This window comes from Trifolium pratense, linkage group LG7 (assembly GCF_020283565.1).
Source record: "Trifolium pratense cultivar HEN17-A07 linkage group LG7, ARS_RC_1.1, whole genome shotgun sequence".
Taxonomy (NCBI): Eukaryota; Viridiplantae; Streptophyta; class Magnoliopsida; order Fabales; family Fabaceae; genus Trifolium; species Trifolium pratense.
In genome coordinates this window covers 41,781,838-41,791,893 of record NC_060065.1, presented here as the reverse complement: position 1 = coordinate 41,791,893, position 10,056 = coordinate 41,781,838, and the positions used below count along the sequence as shown (strand labels likewise).

The 10,056-nt window shown below is 31.1% G+C and overlaps 1 long non-coding RNA gene across 1 annotated transcript; it reads left to right on the top strand.

Annotated features, from left to right (window-relative positions):
- The first annotated feature begins 3,090 nt into the window (after positions 1-3,090).
- On the top strand, positions 3,091-4,123 carry LOC123894976. The gene is made up of 2 exons (XR_006804035.1): positions 3,091-3,265; positions 3,366-4,123. It is a non-coding gene; the product is annotated as an uncharacterized LOC123894976 (long non-coding RNA).
- Positions 4,124-10,056: the final 5,933 nt, after the last annotated feature.

Below are 10,056 nucleotides of genomic sequence, written 5' to 3'. Positions count from 1 at the left end.
CTTTGTTGGCATTTCAATTTCGTCGAATTTAGAGTTACGATGGGTTCGGTAGACGATGTTGAATTTGGAGGTCATAAGTAGATTTCTCCACAATTAGTAATTGGACAGATCTTCACTCAAACGGTAAATAATCTCTCTCTGTAACTCCAAATTTAGTGGGATTTCATTATGTGGAAAGCTAACTTGATTATGGTTATTTCGGTATCATTTTTGTGAATTATTGATCGAAATTGAGTTATGTGAGAAGATTTGAAATTGAGACTCGAAAACAGATTTTGAGCAGAATTTTGTGGGGACTGACCTTCACTCAAACGGCAATTAATCTCTCTATGTAACTCCAAATTTAGTGGGGTTTGGTTCTGTGGAAATCTAACTCGATTACGGTCATTTTGGTATCAGTTTAGTTAATTATCGATCCAAATTGAGTTCTGTGAGAAGCTTTGAAATTAAGACTCGAAAGCATATTTTGAGCAGAATTTTTGGGGACAGACCTTCACTCAAATGATAATTAATCTCTCTCTGTAACTCCAATTTAGTGGGGTTTGATTCTGTGAAAAACCAACTCGATTACAGTCATTTAGGTATCATTTTAGTGAATTATTGATCCAAATTGAGTTTTGTTCGAAGCTTTGAAGCTGAGACTCGAAAACAGATTTTGTGCAGAATTTTGGGGGGGCAAAATCCAAAAAAATTTAAAATTGGGGGGTGGGGGTAAAATTCCGGATTTTAAAATAAGAGGGGAAAAATTCCGATTATTTCATAATAGGGGGTAAAACTGCATTTAAGCCAAAATAAAACTAAGGATAATTTTGGAATTTTAAAGAACAAATATTTCCTTCACTCTCGTCCCCTCCAAATCCCCCCAATTTGGGGGGAAGCAAAAAGTGCTATTAGGACCTTCCCCTCCTCTCCCTTCTTAAAAATTGAACCAAACACAAAAAATATCAAATATTCCCTCGCCTCCCCTTCATTTACCCCGAACCAAACAGACCTTAAGGGTTCAATTGGTTCGAGGTAGATGGAGGAGAGGGGAGATGAAGGGGGTAATCTTGACACAAAAAAATTTCTTTTAATTAAATTATTTTTTCAAAAAAAAAAAAACGTTTTTTACTCTTGAAAAAAAGAAACAAAATTTAAAAGCAAATTTTTTTAAAATGTTCTCTCACAATTTTAAATGTTCTATGAATTTAAAATATTTCTTTTGCCAATTTGAAACGTTTTTTTAACCAATCAAATCTTTCTAATAATTGAGATTTTTTGTTTTTGTTTTTAATTTTTTTTTCAAGAATAAAAAACTTTTTTTTTTAAAAAAAAATGATTTAATAAAAAACTTTTTTTAAAAAAAAAATGATTTAATAAAAACATTTTTTTTTTACCAAAAAAAAATAAAAAACAAAATTTTTTTTTGTCAAGATTACCCCCTTCATCTACCTCGAACCAATTGGGCCATAATTCTAAAGAGGGAATGACTTTTTTACTATATATGCTCAAAGAAATAAAGGAATGACTTGAGGCTTGAGGGTAGTTAAAACTACAAGTAATGAGGTAGTGTTTGAGAATATTTTTCGGTTATGACTTATGAAGATGGTAATGACCTTTCAAAACCTTGTCTTTGAAGATATGTTTGAAAAGTCACCTTCTACTTTTGTACTTCTTTGGAGAATGTTGAACTTCTTTTGTTGTTGATCAGTCATTGGTCACCTTGGCAATTTATCTTTATGTAGTGTCATAAATTAAGGATTTTAAGAATGTCATAAATCAATCTCAACCATAAATAACTTTTTGGAGAATGTTAACTTGTGCCCTTAAGGCACATGTTAAGAAAGCAAAAATAGAAATTATTAAATGCTAATTTGTGCATTTTAACTTTTGAAGCATTAAATTTCTTGTATCATTAAATGTTAAATTTCTATTTTGGTATATCTTAACATGTGTGCCTTAAGGGCACATGTTAACAAGACCCTAACTTTTTTACTGCATTGAATCATAAAAATAACATATGAAATAATGTTAATTCTTCTCTTATATATATTAAGTTGACTTGGGTGTTTGTACAACTTGATGCTTGATTATTCATTGATAGAACATTCTCTACTTCAATATTTTTAAAGTAATAAACCATTCTTTTGCATGTGTTATCGATCAAAACCGAAATTTATCTATGATTTAAAACAATCAAGAGCCCATGTTAGATCATATTTATTAAAGATGTAATTAAAATATTTGTTATTTTTAAATATCAAATTTGTATTTTACCTCAACAATCAAACCCCTTCATTTTAAAAATTATCCAAATTTATATCTAAAGAATTGAAACCCATTCAAACTACATTACCTAAAACAATTCCCTCATCATGAAGACTCTTTTTCTTTTTTATGGACTCGTCATAAAGAGCTAGTTTGCCTTTGTATGTCATGAAAGGCTAACAAATAACAATAGTGAAAGCCTGAAAGATTAGTAATTATAAATAATAAAAATATATCATTTTCTCTTATTTATATGGAAGACTAACTATTAGAAATGAATATCGGGGCTAAGTCAAAACTATAAAATCGGCTTGTAAGGTGAGAATTGTTCTCAATTTATAAACACGCAATCAGGCCATGTCATAACCGATGTGACACTTTTTAACACACCCCCTCACGCCCAACACTATTGAATCTGATGCGTGGATATAAAAGGTGGATGATCCGATAGCGGAAACCTGATAACAGGTGGCCTATCGGATCATATGGAGAAGCTCTGATGAGGCCTAACTCAACCCTACAAAACCGGCTTGTAATTAAGGTGAAGATTGTTTCACTTTATAAACACACATTCAGGTCATCTCGCAATCGATATGAGACTTCTTTACACTAACAAAGAAATAAAAATAATGAAAGGATAAACATATATTATGACAAATAAAAATAGAATTTTTCACTTGTTTATTCTTATTCACTTGTTTATTCTTATTAATTAAGTGATATGATAAATTGAGTGAGCTAAAGGTCAAAAAAATTATCAAAGTGATTTAATTATCAAAGTGATTTAATTAATTGACTTTTTAAAGGATTACATTGGAACTCCATGAGTGCAAAGAGCTACTATAAAGTAATTAATTGAACAATATTGAATACATAGGATTTTACAGTATAAATTATAGTGATTAATTAAACAATTTTCAATTTGTTACTTGCAGAACGTGGAAACATATGGCACAAATTATCAAGTTTTTTAAGGCTATTATTCTCTTTTACATATTTCTTGTTGTAACCAGCGTTGGTACGTAAGACCTTTTCTTATCCTTAAATAGTTTAGGAACCTTCAAATCTATCTGCCAATTCAGTAACACACATTTATTTATTCTTGTTTTAAATTGCAGCAGTTAATGGGAAATGTATGAAAGATTGGCAATGTATAGGTTATTGTCACCCTCCCCGAATAGGGTTATGCATTGATAATATCTGTAAATGCAGGTGATGACTCACTGTCGTAACTATTAAGAAGTACCACATCGGTTGCGAGATGGCTTGAATATGTGTTTATAGAGATTTTAGATAGATTTTTTATATTTTCATTAAAGTTTTAGCTTAGCTTTGCAAAGAGTTTTAAATTTTGATGAATTGTGAAGAAATAGGTGACAGCTATTTTTTTTTTTATGTTTCATCTGGCTTACGAGTGTGAATGTTCGCGAGGTGAGTTTGTTCGTGATGTTCAGCCTCTACTCCTTGCCTTATTCGCCTCGTGAGCGATTTGACCTGCCTCGCAACTAGGTTTCAATGACAAAGTGTCAGGTGTCTATTTTCAAACTCGCGAGGCAAGTGGTTCTATCCACGAGGCGAGCACATGTGTCCCTAATTTTTCTGTAAAAGAAAATTGTTAAATCAGTGAAAGGGTTCTGAATTTTGGAAGAAAAAATTATTATTGGAGCATTTATGAAGGATGAAGACCTAGGATTCATTTCTTGTAAGCAAGATTGAAGACCACAGTTCATCCCTATACATTTCTGAACTCTTTTGCAATGTTTGTATTATTATAATGTATCTAAAGATTAGGATATTAGATTATCCTCTTAAGAACTACTTGAACTATGTGATGAATTAATAAGTTTACTCATATGTAATTAAAAGTTTAGAATCAGTTATTCCTTGTCTTTAATGTTTTTCATATTTTGGCAATTTATGAACCGAACTAAAAGAAATCATTTAGGTTGAATTACTCTTTTGGTTCTTAATTAAATTGTTGGTTTCACTTTGGTCTCTTAATTAATAAATGTCAGTTTAGATCCCTTAACTATATACCGGTAATCAAATTGGTTACTTCCGTTAACTTTTGTTGGTATTTCAAGTGTGAATTGAGTCTCACGTCGATGAAAAAGTGAATGTTGAATGGTTTATAAGTGAGAGGACCCATAAATCTAATGTCTTAAGGTTTGGAGTAAAAATATGGTGTTCACCTCACTTGTGTTTGTTTAAGGCCCGATGTGAAAATCCTCGGACCCCTCATGACCCAACACAACAACACTTTTAACTCCAAATTTATAAGGTGTCCAATATTGCAGACAATCTACCATAGACCTCAATAAATATTTTAGATGACAATTAATTTGGAGATTTAGGGATTTATAAATTTTGTTTGAAGATTTGAGATTTTGAAAGAGTTAAAATTTTGTAGATTTGAGTTGTTTTTGCTAGGACTGTTTGAAGTGGGTTTGATTGAAGAAGAAGAAGAATGTAACTGAGTTTTGATTGCTTTAAAAAAATATTTGGGTTTGGTTTGACGAAGATGAAGAATAATCGAATGAAGAAGATGAATATTGCTACTTTGTGCAAGAACTAACATTTTTTTAATAAAATTGTCGGAAAGGAACACTTTCATTAACGAAGATATAATTAGGTAACCATAACGAAATAAAAAAATTAGTTAGTAAGAAATTTCATCTATTTTTATAAATTATCATGATTCTAGATAAATATTTATTACCAAGTAGTGAAAAAGAGGGGATTCGAAAGTCCTAATCATTTTAATCATTGTTATTTTTAATTATTTTACCCTCCAAATTTGCAAACCTCCTTATTTTATTACATAAGTAAACTTTCAATAAGTAAACTTTGTAATTGTTAGTTTTTAGAATTAATCTCAATTCATGTGGTTACGAACTTTTTATTAATTCATTAATTTAGTACATTTGTTAAAAGAATTTAATTTATATGCACCGTCGGTGTAAAGATATTTTGCACATTCGTCCAATAGTATAACGACACATCATGTATGGTAATTAAAAACACATGAAGTGTCACATTCATTAAGTGATGTGGCAACGCGTTATTGGATGTATGTGTAAAAAACTTTTACACCGACGGTGCACAACAATTAAACTCTTGTTAAAATGCTATCAAGATTAACATGACATTGTAGGAACTATTGTTAGTAATATATGAAATCAATGTTTTAAAAACCAGACCGGTCAGTAGCGGACCCAGGGGGTGGCTTGGGAGGGTCATGGCCCACCCCAAAAAAAATATGAAATTACTTAAATACCCTTGGTAAAATTTATAAAATTTAAAATATATACTGTATATATATTAAATGAAGCGTAAAATTACAAAGTTGATGGTGTAGCCCAGCGGATTGGGACGCTTGTTTACCCAAAGGGCGCTGGTTCAACCCTCACCAGCATTAATTTTTGAATTTTTTATGTTTTCCTCGTTAAAAAAACACTCTCCGGCCACAATTTTTGGATTCCAAAAAAGATATTTTATTTATTTATAGGTACAAAAAAACAAAACAGTTGATTTTCAGTACAAAAAATGGATAGTTTCTATTTATTTATTTTTTTCTAAAAATACACAAACTATTTTGAATTAAAAACCAATCATTATTTTTTATATAATATAATAAAATATATTATTTTTTGATAATCAATTTTGTGCAAATATTAGTTTAAAGTAAGTTATTGATAATTTCAAGCTGCTTAACACATCTGGAATATTATTTAAAGTATGCAATTTACTTTTTTTATGAACAATTTTTTTTAAAAAAAATAAAATTGTGCTTATTAGCGGCCCACCCGAATTTTATTTCCTGGTTCCGCCACTGAGACCGGTCATCAAATCGGTGAGGGTACTAGGTCATTGGTTCACTGGTCGAACCACTGGGTCACTGGTCGAACCGCATGACTAAACCGGATAAAACCGGTCTCTATAATGAAAAATGTTATTCAAATATAGTTATTAAACCGGATAACTTGGTCTTTTAAAAAAATAATAACACTTAAAAAATTTAAAAATGCCATAAAGTCACAATTTCTTAAATTCAAATCCTATACATTCTCATTTTGGATGCAATTTTTTTTTTTAAAGAATTTTGGGATGCAATTTTGTAGAACATTAATAATACTTTATATTTTAATAAAAGTATTGCTTTTTAACAAAAATAATACTTTAGATTTTCTTTAACTAATTTAGAATATTAGAGCCAAAAATAAAAACAGTTTGGGAATGAAATTATTTTTTATCGTTATATATATGCTATGTTTGTTTACTGAAATTTTTTTTTTCTACCCCTACATTTATCACTTTACCCCAACATATTTTAAAATATTCCTATTTTACCCTTATCTTATTCTAGTAATTTTTTTTTTCGGTATGTTAATTTTACCGGAACACTTTTGACAAGTGTTCCGGTGTACAAAAATTTTGGGAATTATTTTCTTTTTACCGGAACACTTTAAAAAAAACTGTTCCGGTACATATTATAACTAGAATTACATACCGGAACACTGGTATAGTGAAAATTGAAGAATTTTTTAACTATTACCGGAACACTTTTAAAAGTGTTCCGGTATGTTTTGCAACAATTGATTTCAGGGACAACCGCAAGTTAATTTTGTATCCAGATAGAGCACCAAGGCTTTCTTTCCCCCATTAAATTGGATATTCATACTTCATAGAGTTCTGAAGCTTCCACTTTTCCCACCCATTAGAGCACCAAGGCTTTCTTTCCCCCATTAATTTTGTATCCAGATAAGGACATGATTGAAAACAAGGGTTTGCGGATCAGTGTCCCTATCCCATCCCATCCCATGGTTGAACAATTAGCCAAGAGTTCCTACAAATCCACGGATATCCACCAATATTGTTGAGTAATTGATCTAACATTTTATGGGAGAACACAGAACATTGTTCACCCATCAAATTCCACCGAACGCAACATTAATAATCATTCAGTGGCTATTGAAGCAAGTACTGAACGAGATTATATTCTTCCTTGCGAACAACGTCTTCAGAGGCTAGAAAACGTATTTAACGAACTTAACAACAAACCTGACGGCATGCCTTTGGAGAAGGAGCAAATGCTTATGGATTCCTTGGATAGAATAAAGTCCGTTGAGTTTGACCTTGAGAGAACAAAGCGGGTATTCATCATTCATCTATGTCTTTCTATTATGCTGATTTGATGTCATGGTTTTAAAATTTGTATATTTTTTTGCAGGTGCTACATGCTGCGGTGAATATTGGTGGATAGAACCTTTTCACCCTGTAACTTAAACAACATTCCCCTTCAACCTATAACAAAGCCAAATCAAGTGTTCCGGGACAACCGCAAGTTACAGGTATTTTCACACGGTAAAGCTGAAATCAATTGTTGCAAAACATGCCGGAACACTTTTAAAAGTGTTCCGGTAATAGTTAAAAAATTCTCCAATTTTCACTACATCAATGTTCCGGTATGTAATTCTGGTTATAATATGTACCGGAACAGTTTTTTTAAAGTGTTCCGGTAAAAAGAAAACAATTCCCAAAATTTTTGTACACCGGAACACTTGTCAAAAGTGTTCCGGTAAAATTAATATACCGAAAAAAAAATTACTAGAATAAGATAAGGGTAAAATAGGAATATTTTAAAATATGTTGGGGTAAAGTGATAAATGTAGGGGTAGAAAAAAAAATTTCCTTGTTTACTTGATTGATGCAAGTTTAATGGAAGAAAAAAAAAATACAAAATAACAGTCGGGCCATATGGTAAAAAGCCCAAAGTTAAACCATAGAATAAAGCTAAAAAGTTCAAAATGTGTTAACTGTTAAAGAAAACCTAATTGCTACTGTATATCATTTTTTTTTGCCGCCACAAACACTTTTAGTTTCTCTGCACTTAGTTCATTCTTCTTCCTCTTTTCCTTGAATTCATCCTTCTTCTTCTGTGTCCTGCATCTTCTTAGCAACTATGTTCTTCTCTATTTTCTTTCTGTTGTGTTTTCTTCTTCTATTTTATTGGATGCAAGAATTTTTTCTATTTTTTGCTGCTTCTGTACCATAATGTGTTATACGTGTAGCTTCTTCTATTTCTTTTTTTTTAAATAAATAATAATAACAAAATGACTTGTTTTGGCATTTTGGGTGAAATAAAACGCGTGTGTAATCAAACCGACGGTTCGGGAAAACCGCCGGTTCACTGGTTTTTTCCGATTCTCGCCGGTCCAACAACATGAACGATCCAACATATGAATTAGACCGGACAGGCTCCGGTTTCCGATTCGACCGGTTTGACCGGCCGATCCGGTCCGGTTTTTAAAACACTGTATAAAACTCAAAATGATATAACTATTAGAGATGCTCTAATCGCACGACCCTTCAAAACAAAATAAATATCCATTATAATATACCCCAATTAAAATAATGTAGGTTTAAATGCACTATTTTTAAAAAATTGAAGTTTTGCTTCACTTATTTTAAAAACCAAGTTTTTGGTTCAAACTTTAATTTTTTTTCCTTAGTTTTGGTCATCACCTCATTTTTGGGTCAACTTTACTGACATGGCAACTAGTTGGACAAAATTAATATCCATGTCATTATTAGTATTTTCTTTCGATAATAAGTATTCATTCAGCATCTTCAACCCAATCACTCATCACTACCAAAATCATAAATCACCTCCACTACCATGATCTTCTTTACCAACACCACACACACCATTAGTAACATTTCCAAATACACCAATCCACATCCAAATTTAAATTCATCACCCAAAAATTCACCTAATTTTCATATCTTTGTTCAAACCCCCTAACTTGTTGACCCTCTTTTTAGTTCCAAAGATTTAAACTTTCACAACCAATATCAAGATCAACACCATTAACATTCTTTACATTGTTGTGAATTCCCGACGATCAAATTTAATTGCTCAGTCATTTTTGTTTTTCTTTCATTTTGATCCATATACACATAACTATATATGTCATTTAGTCATATTGTCAATAGTCACATAATTGTTTGTGGTTAACGTTAGAGACTAAAGTGACTAAGTGACGGGAGGATTTAATTGGATTTTCTATTGACTTAGGGACTAATGAAACAACGAGTTATATTTCTAGAGACTAAAATGACGGTTTTCCCATTTTATACCTCTATCAATTATATCATTTTGGCTTCTTCAAAAAAAATACCTCTATCAATTATCCTCTACCAGAATTATGAGCTTTATTTGAAAACCATACAGAAGCTATTGAACTTCTTGATGCCTATGCGGCATGTTGGATTGATTAAGATTAAGAAGAAGAAACTGATATCATGAATCAATATCATTGTTGTCAAGTTTCCTTGTTGGAATGGATATTGAGGGACCAAGTTACATTGGTCTATTCTATCATTTGGAGAGTGTCCAGTGTTGAATAATTTTTTATCAGATACATATAAATCATCTCTTAAATTTTATAATTTCATAGGTTATTGAGATGTGTGAAGATTAAACTCTTAAGCATAATAACATATATGTAGTATTCCTTCAAAAAAACATATATGTAGTATTGGAATGTTTAACCATTGACGAAATAATACATATGTAATTAACTCCAATTTGGGTATAAGATGACAAACCAACTTTAAAGAATTGTATAACAAACATGATTCGACTTATAAAGTGCACAAGATTACAAAGCATTAAACATCACAAGGGCACTAGATTTTTTCCTTAACTTTACACATAACAAATACACACGATTGAATCATTGAAATCTAAACACAACCACACTGCAGCAAACAAATTAAAGCCAAACTAGCTACATAATGTAGCAA